The sequence below is a fragment of the Rhinopithecus bieti genome, unplaced genomic scaffold (assembly GCF_001698545.2).
Source record: "Rhinopithecus bieti isolate Rb0 unplaced genomic scaffold, ASM169854v2 scaffold_22522, whole genome shotgun sequence".
Lineage (NCBI taxonomy): Eukaryota > Metazoa > Chordata > Mammalia > Primates > Cercopithecidae > Rhinopithecus > Rhinopithecus bieti.
In genome coordinates, this window is record NW_016811454.1 from 3221762 (window position 1) to 3234338 (window position 12577).

Genomic DNA, 12577 nt, shown 5'->3' on the forward strand with positions numbered 1-12577 from the left:
CAAAAGGCATGGAGGTCTGCAGTGAAGGAGAGGACATTAGTAGTTTGTGTTTTTGGAGCATAAAGTGAGCTGGAAGATGAGGGTGAGGCTGTAGATAGGATGATGATCCTTATGTGTCTGTTTATTTATTTGTTGATTTATTTATTTTAAAAAATAGAGACATGGTCTCACTGTGTTGCTTAGGCTGGTCTTGAACTCCTGGCCTCAAACAATCCTCCTGCCTTAACTTCTCAAAATGCTCAGATTACAGGTGTGAGCCACCATGCCTGGCCTATGTGTCTATTTAGAGTTTGGATTTTTATCTTCTACTCTGGGCAATGCAGGGGCCCTTGCTAAATCAATTGAATACAGGAGAATGACAATGTTACATTTGCTTTTCCCAGTTTCCCTAGGACTGTGTCAGATAAGAACCTGTTCATAGGACCATGCAGATCACACCCAAAATTGTTCCTTTCCCACAATCATCAATCAGTGTGCCACGGTCCAGATGCTTCAAGTCTCCCATACCTCAGAGGGAATCATTCTCTGAAAAGCTGTCCTCAGCAAGTGACTCAAACCTTATGGCCCAGGGCCTGACCTTTTGTCCCATTTCAAATTCCTCTCAGAGAACCCTTCAGGTCTTCATGAAAAGGACTTTGGTTCCTGAGAGAGGTTAACTTGTTCAGTTTCCTCTTGAGGGCCAATATATTATACGCATAATCCCTTAGGTATAATCTAGTTGGCTGAAAGTAGCAAAGTCAACTTAATTTAATAAAGAAAAATAAACATTTTAAAAAATATTATTTAATAATGCAACGGTAGCTCAAAGAACCTAAGTGCAGTGATGTAATCAGACTTCAAGAAGAACTCTAAGTGGGAACTGGAACCTTCAGATACACGGCCAGTACTCTCCCTTTACCTCATTTTAAAAGTCTCTTTCTTTATATCTTCTGTACTTTTTATTAAACCCATAAACAAGCTTTCTTTGCTCCTTATTTCTTATGGAATTATGTAGAAAACTTTAATTTCCAACTGTCTGTTTTAGATGCAGTCATATTGAAAAGCTGCCTAAGTGAGAATTCCAGATTCTCAAGAGAAGATTTGATTGGCCTGCCCTGGGTCAGGTTTTACTGCTGGTCCAATCAGCCATCTCTAAGAATAAGTGTCACACTCCCAAGATGGCTGACAGGGCCCCACACCTGTGACTTTAAGGATCAGATGTGGGGTGGAAGAAGATGGGGCTGTGGGGAGGAGGGGGAAGTAATTCCTGAAGGATTGACCAGAAACAGAAAAGGAAAGTCCCAAAGTAAAGCATTGTAAGTTGAGAGCTGGGCAGATGCCCTGAAATGTCCTATAAATACAAGCACAATCACACTGATTTAACTTAATAAAGAAACATGCACACATACATGCATTCCCCAATAAGTGAACAGCAGCCGAACGTTACCACTATTTAATAACTAAAACAAAATTATAATTACTTGCACTTCTACAGTCAAGAAAAACATATTGTATTGCTTTAAGTAAAATGTTACCCTCGTGAGAGCTTTTTTCTTTCCCTCAACTAAGGAGTTGAATTCTGTAACCCCTAAGTTTTCTTATAATGCTACAATTCTTTGATTAAAGGCATGAGGGATTGTCAGGCACAGTGAGTGAATTTCCACGTATCTTGCAATTTTCAGCAGGAAATTAACTGAGCTCAGTAGACCTAAGATGTTACTTAAACTAACACATAGCTGCTCATTCACTAGTTATCTTGGGTCCAGATATATTTGACTATTTGCCAAAATCAAATCTACCCTCACATGACAAAAAATTTCCTCCATTGATGATATTCAATCAAAACTACTATAAGTTTTAGTAGCAATTCTGATGATGGTGTTACAACAAAACAAAACAAAACCATGGTTGAAAATTAAAAGCTAAAATGCAAAAACTTAGCCTTCTAATTTGTCTACTTTTAAGGTATAGGTATGTAAAAGTCTGGGCTATATATACAAGCTCTGGCATGTTTCTTTCTTTTTTTTAAAAAAAAGCACTATTCCCTTATTAATACTACACTTCAAATATATAGGTCCTAACTTGATTTTTTTTTGAAGAAAACGACTATTATGATGTTCAAACATTTGACAATATCACCCTTATACTCATAAACACACTTAATCTTCAGTTACTTTCCTGCTTTCTCAGCCTAAAAGAAGACAAGGGGTTAAGAAGATAAACACAAAGATCCTGAGGCATATATTAATTCCCATGAAAATGGAAAAGAAAGGGAATAGACAATGTGCATTAATGTCATTTCAGCCTCGTGCATAATTTAGGGCTCTCTGCAGACTGATTTGGTTTAGCTCACTGGTCCTTCACATGACTATATTCACATAGCCTTACATTATAAATCTACTTATTAATTTTTGCCGAAAGTATTCTGGAGACAATTTCCAGTCAGGGTTCTTCACACGGATGATAATGGTAGATATGTCATCTAAAATTCTTCTGATTTCCCTTAGTCTAACAAGTCATGTCTTCCCCTCACGTATTTAGAAGGCCCCAAGCACACAGGGCAAAGCAGTCTTTTTAAATGGACAAAACAAAATCTTCGTCCTATATTTATTTCCATTAGGAAGAAAAAATATGCAAATCTCATCGTGGAGTGCAGCTGAGGGATACATAAGCAATTGATGAAAAGACATTCATTTGAAATACAATTTCTCTGCAGTTGCTGGAGCCCCCTCCCCACCCTCTCTCCAACTGTCTGGACTAGACGGGGGAGAGGTTACTGAGCTATGAATGTATTTCCCATATTGGATAGGAAGCAGGAATGGAGCTAATGTACTGTGTATTCAAATGAGACTCTTTAAAGCAAAGTAGAATTGAACTCAGATGCAAATCACAGTGGCAGGAGCACTTTCTGCTGCCCTTTGTCCTTTCTGTCTGTGTCCTTAAGCACATAGTCAAGGACTCCCCGCCGAAATGTTTAGCCTTCTGAGAAAGTAAACAATCTGGGCCTCCCTCCCTTCATATAGACACATTCATGATGCGCCTTGCCTGATGAAAATGTGTGGGCAAGATCGTTCTCATCCGAGATGGGGCTGTGGGGAGGAAGGGAAGGTGGTTCCTGAAGGATTGACCAGAAACAGAAAAGGAAAGAAGGCAAGTTCTGTACTGGGGAACAGAGAAGTACTGAAAATAAAGAAAGGTGGTAAGAAGAGAGAAGGACCTGAGACTCCTTGGCAGGAAAGGAGAACAAATAGGAAGGAAGAACACATTAGACATGAATAAAATGTTGCATGGTATTTGTAACTATGCATAATTAGTTTCTCTGCAACTTACAAGCACTCTGAGAGAATGCGCTGATACAAATCAAACAAAATATAGAAAATTTACCCCAACCTCCCAACCCCTAAAAGGTGGTCTATGTTTGGTTCTTAAGGGGGAAATGCTATGTCTCCTATGCCCCCTCCATTCCTGAAAGCCTTCCTGCTTGGCAAGGTGTTTCCATCACACATGGTACTCCCATTTGACAAGGAAGAAAAGAGGCCATGGGCACTCACCAAGAGTCACCCACAGTCAATCAGAATGAAGCCAAATGGAAATTTCTCATTCCAAATGCTCCCTTAGCCCCTTGTCTTTCTGCCCCTTCCTCCTCTCATCTTCTGCCCCCTCCCCGGGATAAGTTACAGATTCACTGGAAAAATAAAGTATGGCATTTAGAAAATACTATTCAGATCATTTGGCTGAAAACGGAGCCCTAAATAGCCTTTTAAGGAGAGGCAGGGGTTAGAGGAGTGGAGGCTGTCTCTGTGTACTGTATTAGTGGCTGAACTAGTGCAAGAATAAAATAGTACGTGATTTCCTTTAAAAAAAAGCTGAATGAAATTTAGCAGGCTTAGTTAAATATATGAGCGAATTATCTGTTGCAAGTGAATTACAAATATGGAAAGTTTCACAAAGCATATTGACTTTTTGAAGAAATAATTTTACTTCTGCTAACTAAATGTCAGCTTAGCTTCACTTGTAAGATTCCATCAGATTCTTTTAGTTTTCATGATTCTATTTATTTTCACAAGAAAGGAAAGGTTCCCATCTCACAACTCTGTAATGTAAAACATCTTGCTCTGGGTGGACAAAAAAAGCAAAATTTTGGAAGGGTAAATTCCTTATGGCTTAAACTAGTATGTTCACTTTGTTGCAACACTGAATGTTGTGTGTGTACAAATTAATTTGGGCTGACTGGGCATATGTATAGAGTCAGTATACACTGGATATGCAAGTGATGCGGTTATTATGGAATTTTGTCCACCACAAATATGGTCTCAGTTTCTTATCCATGTGATGAGTTTTGGTCATGATATCAGGCCTACCACAAAAAGGGGGACTGTTATAGTTAATAGCATGTGGACTTGCACACCTGAAGTTGGTCATAGCTTCCTTATTTTCCATTGCTGGTGGCTGCTGACAATTCTTCCCCAGTGTGGGTAGAACTTCATTTCACTGAAGAAGACTTCGTTTTTCTATAACTTGTAGTGAGTTGGAGGGGTCGAGGCTGTATTTTTAACCCCTGTAAAGGAAATTATCCACCCTCCCGGATGCCAAGTAGCATCTATATCACTTCAATTATTTTATCAAATGGAAAACCGGGATAGTAAAATGCCCAACAACACACTGCATCAGAGAGACCCCCGAAATCAAAAGAAAATGTGTGTCTGATGGGTAGAAGACAAGAGGGAAGGCAGTACGTTTTGGAAGACAGGCCTCTGATCACCAAAGGCAGCAGGTAGCGCCTTCAGAACGCCATTTGGAACTAATTTACGGTGTCAGCAATGAGCAAGAATCATCTGCAGGCATCGCTAGCCTGCTTGGCCAAAGATAAGTGGTACCTGTCAGGCAATACCATGCCTTTGTTTTGGGACCTCAAGAGTAAGAGTGATGAAAATGGGAGAGATTTGAGAATGCAGCCTGTAGGGTAGGGGCAAAACAGTCTTCACTTGCTGCCTTGACCCAGATGAGCCTTCCTTCGGAGTCAGAAGATGTAGCAGGTTTCCATGGGGCCTCCCTACATGGAAGGGAAATGGCACCAGGCTCAAGAACTTAGGTCTGAATGATACTGACATGTGCTCTGTCTCTCGCAACACAACATAGTTTTCCCCATTTTTCAATTAATCACCTCTTCCCAGAATCTTTTTTGGGTAAATGAAGGATGCAGGAAGGTATTTTGTAGGGCTGCCGGGAGGTTGGGAGTCAGGCATAGAAATAGTGTTGAAGAAATAATTAATTAGCTGACATGCTCTCAGAAAACTCTGTTTGGGAAAAGTGCAGAAGAATAAGCTGAAAGAAAATAGGAAAAGAGAAGGAAAGAACAGGTGAGGGAATGGAGAGAAGATTTACAAAAGGAAGAAAAAGTAAAATTGCTATTATTTGTCCTTTCAAAAGCATTTTAAAGAGACCTTTCCTGCAACCTAATCCACAATATTCCTGTTCTGTCAGTGTTATCAAGTTGTTTTTTTTCTCCCAATGAATAAACAGCAAACTGTTTCTTCAGGAGTAAATTGTATTTACTGCATACACAATTAACCATAGTGCTCGCACATCTTTAGTGTTGCTTTCGTTCACAGTCAGCTTGTGTGGAGGAACTTGGAATACACAAATGATCAAAACTCAGCAGAATTTACTCTATCATCTATGCCAAAAATTCAATCTGCTGTCCCAACAGCCTTTCAAGATGTCAAAGATGTCCTTGACCCTTCATAAATAATGAACGCTAAAGGTTAAAAAACTAATTATTTATCTGACTTCCTAAGACTTTTTCTTTTATTTTGGGGGGCTTCATATATTTGACTGCACTCTTCAAGAACAAAAGATGTATATGTTTATGATTGACCTTTCCATGGTTCCTCCAAATTGTCTATATTCTTTGTAAGTGGCCATGTGGCTAGGAAATGGGGTGAGGTTTAGAGGAGTTAGGTAGTGCAGTCTGCTGCTTAATTTTAACTAATAAACAGTGACATAGCAGTTATGGAGCTATCTGGTGGCACCTCCACTGTGTGATTTCTGGCCCATGCAGAAGATGGTGTTTTTAGCAAAACCATTCTTGACAAAACCTGAGAAATAGGAAAATGATCACTCAAGGATGGACTATATATGTGCATTCATATTTTTGACTGATTAAATGAAAACAATTAAGGATGGTCTAAGGGTCAAGAGGTTTTCATGTCTGGAAGAAACAGAAATCCAGGGTTGAGATCAAGGAAAAACTTAAATCCAAGTGATTCCCAAAAAATAAAAAAGAAAATATTTAGAGATGACATAATAATTTAGCTACAGTGTTGGATCTTAGATTTTGGCTCAAGTACTTGCAATGATAACATAGCATTTAGTATGCCCCAGGTGCTATTTAAAATATTTTATGTGTATTAATTACCTAATTCTCACAATGGCCCTATAAGGGAGGTTATAGAGTTATTCCCATCTTACAGATGAGGCAACTGTGGCTTGGAGAGTTTAAGCAAGTTGGCTTCTATAGCAAGCGAGTGGTGGAGACAGACTTGAACTCAGACAGGCTGATTCCAGAGCCTATGATCTTGGCTGCTGCGTGAACCTACTCAGTTATAGGAATGTGTTTTCCTGTCTTTATTAAAGGGGATTTTTCCATATCTACAATTACCTTCAGTGCTTATCGCTTCCTGAATTGAGAAGCTGGTTCTGACACATCTACTGCCAAATTTCAAATATTCAACAGCAGGAACATGTTATCAAATAAAACATTAAAAGATGATTTTTTAAATCTTCAATGGAACTTCTTATTCCCCGGGTACCAATTCCCAAGTCCTTTGTTATGCTAAGTAAGCTTGTTGTGATTGCAAGCTTGTACATTTCAACCTGCACTCAGAGAGAAAATACAGTCTGTAATTCACACTCAGTACCAGGTTCTTTCTCAGAGCAGTATCACAACTGCAGTGAATTACTTGTTATTTGTTCAATGTGGACCTCCCTTGCTGAGATCATCACTGAATTTCTGGTATACACCAGAAAATGCTCAAGACACAGTAAATGCTTAAGAAATATTTGTTGAGCAAATGAATGAATGAATATGGCCCAGCAGCATCTTACTAGTTCAACAAAGCCAATTTTTCCCTCTAGAAATTATTATCCCATGGAAATGGGGGCAACATATGGAATGTTTACCCTTTACTCTTACTTGGCAATTCATCACGGAATTTTTCTGTTCACTAGCACATTCACATGCTTGCTTTGTTTAAGAGGATTTCAGTGTGTTACACAGGGGATTTTTTTCCTAAGGATGTGATTATTCCCGGCTTGATCCTGCTGCTGTGATATGGCCATGGCTGGCACAGAGCTCACGTGGCATGGGATTAGGCTGTCTTCATTGTGTGAAGTGACTTGGACACGTTGCTGTGGTTATTAGAGTGGGGTATTGTGGATCACTTTACAAAGGCAACAGCTGCAGCCATTACTCCAACAGTTATGTCATAATTTGGTGTGTGGAACACCTCTGTATGGCGCATGCAACAAAAACATTTATTCTTCTCATCTGTCAATATATTTGCGCCTCTCATCTCTCTCCTTTTTTTTCTCTTTTTGCTTCTTTTCACAAGTGGCAGAATGCATCCCAATTCCCAAACAATTGGCTTCTCTGCAGAAATACTCTTAAGGCAGCTTCTTTCTTATAGCACGTTTTTGAGTGATTGCATATATTTTTTTCTTAATAAGAAACAGGCATTTTGAAATACAGTGACAGTTTCAAAGCACATAATGATATTCAATTAACCAAATATGGGCTACACCTCAGTGGTGTGGGTTAGTACAAACACTCTGTTTGACTCTTGGGAAAACCAAGACTTTCATGGGATTATCTGGTCTAAAACACACTGAATCCTTAAAACAGGCCAGAGGAGGGCACTTTTCATAATGTGCTCATTCCACCTCTGCCCCCAAATGATACAGGATCTGAGATGGTGTGAGATAATCCCCCAATTAGGTTCTGGGGGAAACTGGGCTGAAATGGCTTATCTGAAGTCACACAGTTAATCAACACAAGAGCAGGATTAAGCTCAGGGTTGCTGGATCACAGCCATCTGCATATTATACTTCTTTCAAGCCATTAGTCTGTGAGCGAACTTGACAATCATTGGTGTGGCCAGGGTTGAAACATCAGGCTTAGGTGCCCAGAGTCAGGCATGACATGAATACATGGTGAAGGCACCACTGGTACATGGCAGCAAGTTTTCTGACAACTTCATTTCTTCCCTGAGAAGTGTGACACTCTAGCCCTCCGTGCTGTGTGCCTCCCTTTACTTACAGAGCTAGGAAGTGTGGGGCTTTCTTTGAACCTGGACAGTAGGCTTTTACTAATATGAGCTTCTCCAGCTGTCAGGGTGTGGGTAGCTGCAGGCAGGACCAGCACCCAGCTAAGATGAAGGATCTGATGAATACCCAGGGGGAGGAGGAGGTGTGGGCCAGGGAGGTCAGCTGCGGCAGTGAGGAGGTGAAGGAGAAGACAAAGAAAATGATATTTATTGTGTTTCTACCATGTGCTGCCCATGATGAGAGGTTTTCTTATTCTCATTTTATTGATGAGACAATGAGGCTTTGGGAAGATGCATGACATGCTCACTTTCTGGTAAAAGCACAAGGCTTTGAGTTTTAGTTCATTTGATCCCAACACTCTTGACCAGGGGCATCACTGAGGGCTGTACCAGTTGTGCGCTGGTGCAGAGATGCCAGGCAGAGGGAGTAAATGGGAGATGAAATCCCACCAGGACTCACCACACTATTTATTTGGAGACAAAGGCAGCTTTTTTTAGCAGCAGCCTCTTCGTGACTCTTTCACTTCATCCCGGTATGTCCATGGACCGAGTAGCCAAAGAGTGGGGAATCTACTCTGTATCCAAGAGCTTACAGTCGACAAGGAGACAAAGATTGCCCCGGGTATGAGGATGCCCTGATACTACAGGGAGAGTTTTACTTTGCTGCCGCTATTATTGCATGTTGGTTTCCTGTTGGTTGTGGATGGCCCAGGAATGTTGTTGATTGCAGTTGGAGAAGACCCAGGCTGTTCGGATGAATCTTGGTTCCGATGGAAACAAGTCCACACATGCCTGAACTTCCTGGAGAATGTATTTGTTCAGTTTTCTTCATCCTTTGCTTTTAGCTCAGAAATGTTAGGAAGAATCTGGGGCTAAAAGAGTTCGCAGCAAGGCTCGACTCTTCTTCCTACATACTGAGGACTCCAACAAAACTGGTAGAAGCAGCAAAGCAAGACCATCCGGATTGCTAGTTCTGAGATGACAAGGAACAGTATAGGATATTTTCAAAAGAAATGGAGGCTTCATCTCAGGGTGATCAGGTCAAATCATTTTTAATAAATGAGAATAATTTGTATCCAAGGTTTAAACTAGACTATAAAACTAATTTAAGAATACAACAATTCCAGCCAGATTTGGTTAAACCATAGGGCAATTTATCATCTCACGCAAAAGGAAGTTCAGAAGTAGAGAAGGCTTCAGGGTTTATTGATTCCACAGCTCGGAGATATTTTCAGACCTAGGTTCTTTTTGGCTTTCGCTTTGCTGTCAGTGGTATCAGCTTTATCCTAAAGCTGGTTCCCCACATGGTCACATGGTGGCTGCCAGCAGCAACTGGTACAGCATACTTTTGTGTTTATTTCTAGTTGGATAGGGACAGACTGACTTTTTATTTCCAGAAACCCCAAACAAGCTTCTTTTTGCATCTCATTGGCTTAAATTGAATTAGTTCAGCTCTGAACCAATCCCCGGCAAGAAGTTTGGCATAAACTAATTTTCTGGGGTAGTATAAATGTTGGGAAGTTTTCCAGGTCTCCTCCAAATCGTCACTACAACCTGAAATCTCCACCTCGTCTATCTGTCAAGGTTCAATCAGAAAGGAAAAACTGCTGTGAGTGACAAAGAATAAAGGATTTATTATAATGATTTGATTTTTTTCAGTGGAAGGCACTGGTGAAGCCTCTGTGCAGGCTGCTGCCTCTATATCTAGTGTTGAGCCTGAAGTCACTGTAGTCAACTAGACTAGCAGTTGGGAAAGAAAGCTGGTACCCTTTGACACAGGACTCAGAAAATAAAGGAGTAGATCTGGAGGAGCTGTTGGTCTGAATGCCACCTATGCCAACAAGATGAGCCAGTAAACCAGCGACAGTATGCATGGGCTGCCACAGTGCCTAGGGCTCTGCACCAAACTTCAGAGCATACCCAAACAGCTGAGGCTTCACTCTAACTCCCAAATCTCATGCAAAATGTCTCTCATGGTCAATGCCAATCCGGAACCATACAAGGGAGGACATTCTGGAGAGAACGAGCTCCAGTTTAACTAAGTTGCTAACGCATAACACAACCACAATAAGAATAATCCAGTGCGATGATTCCCAACCAGGGGTGATTTTACCTCCCAGAGAACATTTGGCAATGTCTTGAGACATTTTTTTTTTTGGTTGCTACGACTAGGAGACAGCTACTGGCATCTGGTAGGCAGAAGCCGGGGATACTGCTAAACATCCTACAATGTACGGAACAGCCTGTCACAACAAAGAATTATCTGGTCCAAAATGTCAGCAGTGCCAAGGTTGAAAAACCCTGAGCTGGAGTGACTGCCAACTGGAAACAAGCCTTATTCAAACTTTGTCTCCATTTCAAGCTCATAGAGCAGGGAGAAACCACTGCTTAGGTTTATTTAGTAGTGGGAACTAGTAGCATATGTCTACATTTGAGGATATAGCACATGCCCAGCACATATGGCATCTGTACACGTAGCTAATAGAAGACGCTTGCTTAAATATCTATCTGTCATCTATCTATCTATCTATCTATCTATCTATCTATCTATCTATCTATTGAGAGAGTGTGTGTGTTTTATATATATATATATATGGTATATTATATATAATATATATATAAAAGGTATATTATAGCGTACCTTTTATCCCCAAATTTGTTTGCATGTCCATAAAGAATGTAGATAATCCCTTGTGTTTGTTGACCCACTCTCCCAACCCACATAGTAACTTGTATCCAGGTTGATACCTGTTGTTTCTTGCCTGCTTTTGCCAAGGCAGACAGGCTCAACCGGCCCTTTACATCCAACCATGCTGATGTATACACAAGATCTATTTGTAGCTAGAAATTATACATTGCACCAGCAGATGGAATCTTGGGCCTCTTGAGACATGGTTTACAGGTACAACATGGGTGCTTTTCTGGGAGGACTTTTATCATGTTGAAAAAGAAATTGGAATGCCAGTATTGATATTTCCAATTAAATTCTCAGCAAAATTCTTCCTGGTGATTTAATGGCAACTTTTGAGGCAGATGTCACTTGACTGATGAGATGGAAGTTGTTGGAGAAAAATCTAAGCCAAGAAAGGTAGTGTGTCCCTTCAAAGCTTCCATTTTCTATTAGATTGTTGGCACTTCCAGAGAATTCCATGGCATGGATTCTGTGACAGCCCAGGAAGCAGTAGGAAATAGAAAAAATGGGAAGAGACACTGATAGATGGCAAATTGCTTATGAATCTGATGCTGAAACTAACTAATACCTTCATAATGTAGCAGGAAAGTCTCAGCCTAATGATTGCCAATCCTATGTAACTAATAGGAGGAACCATACTTCATGAAATCCATTCCCTTTTATTAGAATTTAGGATTTTGTTTTAAAAATTATAAATAATCTCCATTGAATATGCTGGTTACACAAAGCTGTGCATTGCTGTGCACTTGAATATTTATTTCTCTAAGATAAATTTCCATAAACGGAGTCACTTGGTAAAAAGGCATCATAGTTTAAGATTGGGACAAACCTTTCAGTATGCATATGCTTACTCCTGGAGGAAAGTTGTGTGTGAATTGCCGTCATGGGTTTTGTTGGGTATAAGTATACCTTTGCAGAAGCGAATGTGGCTGCCAGCAGTAAATATTAAACAAAATCTCAGTTCTGCAATCTGGCACTCAATTGTTCATTTCTTCAACAGAGTAGGAAAAAACATGGTTTTGATAGTGTAGCAAACACATTGAGCTATTGAAGTACCACCACAGACATATTTAATTTCTGTGAAAAAAAAAGGGGGTCTGCAGCAATAATTATAGCTATCAAATTGTTTCTTCCGAAAAAGAAAGGAAAGGGGATTTAAACCATTAACTATCAGAGTCATAGCTCTTTGGATCCTCAGGAAAGAAGCATGAAATTTGCTCTTGAATTGGGGGTGGGCAGGGAGGAAGAAAGGAAAGGGGAAGTCCTTGTGGTGCCATCATCCCCAACACACAAAGGGTTGGCAGGATCTCAAGCTCCATCCATCTGTCAGCTCTTAGCTCTTGGCCTCAGTGGAGGGCTAAGGGGCAAAGGTAGGGGCAGTTGCTGAAAGAAGAGAGGTTTACATTTTTATGCCTTCTACATTGCAAGGACAAAAGCCACGTGGCCTCTCGTTACAAAGCTGGTTGATGTAGTTTCACATGTTCTCTTACATAATCATCCCAACTACCCTAGGAAGTTTGTACTATTATATCCAGTTTACAGATGAGGAAATAAGGATCAAAGAGATGAAAGGTTGAAGTGG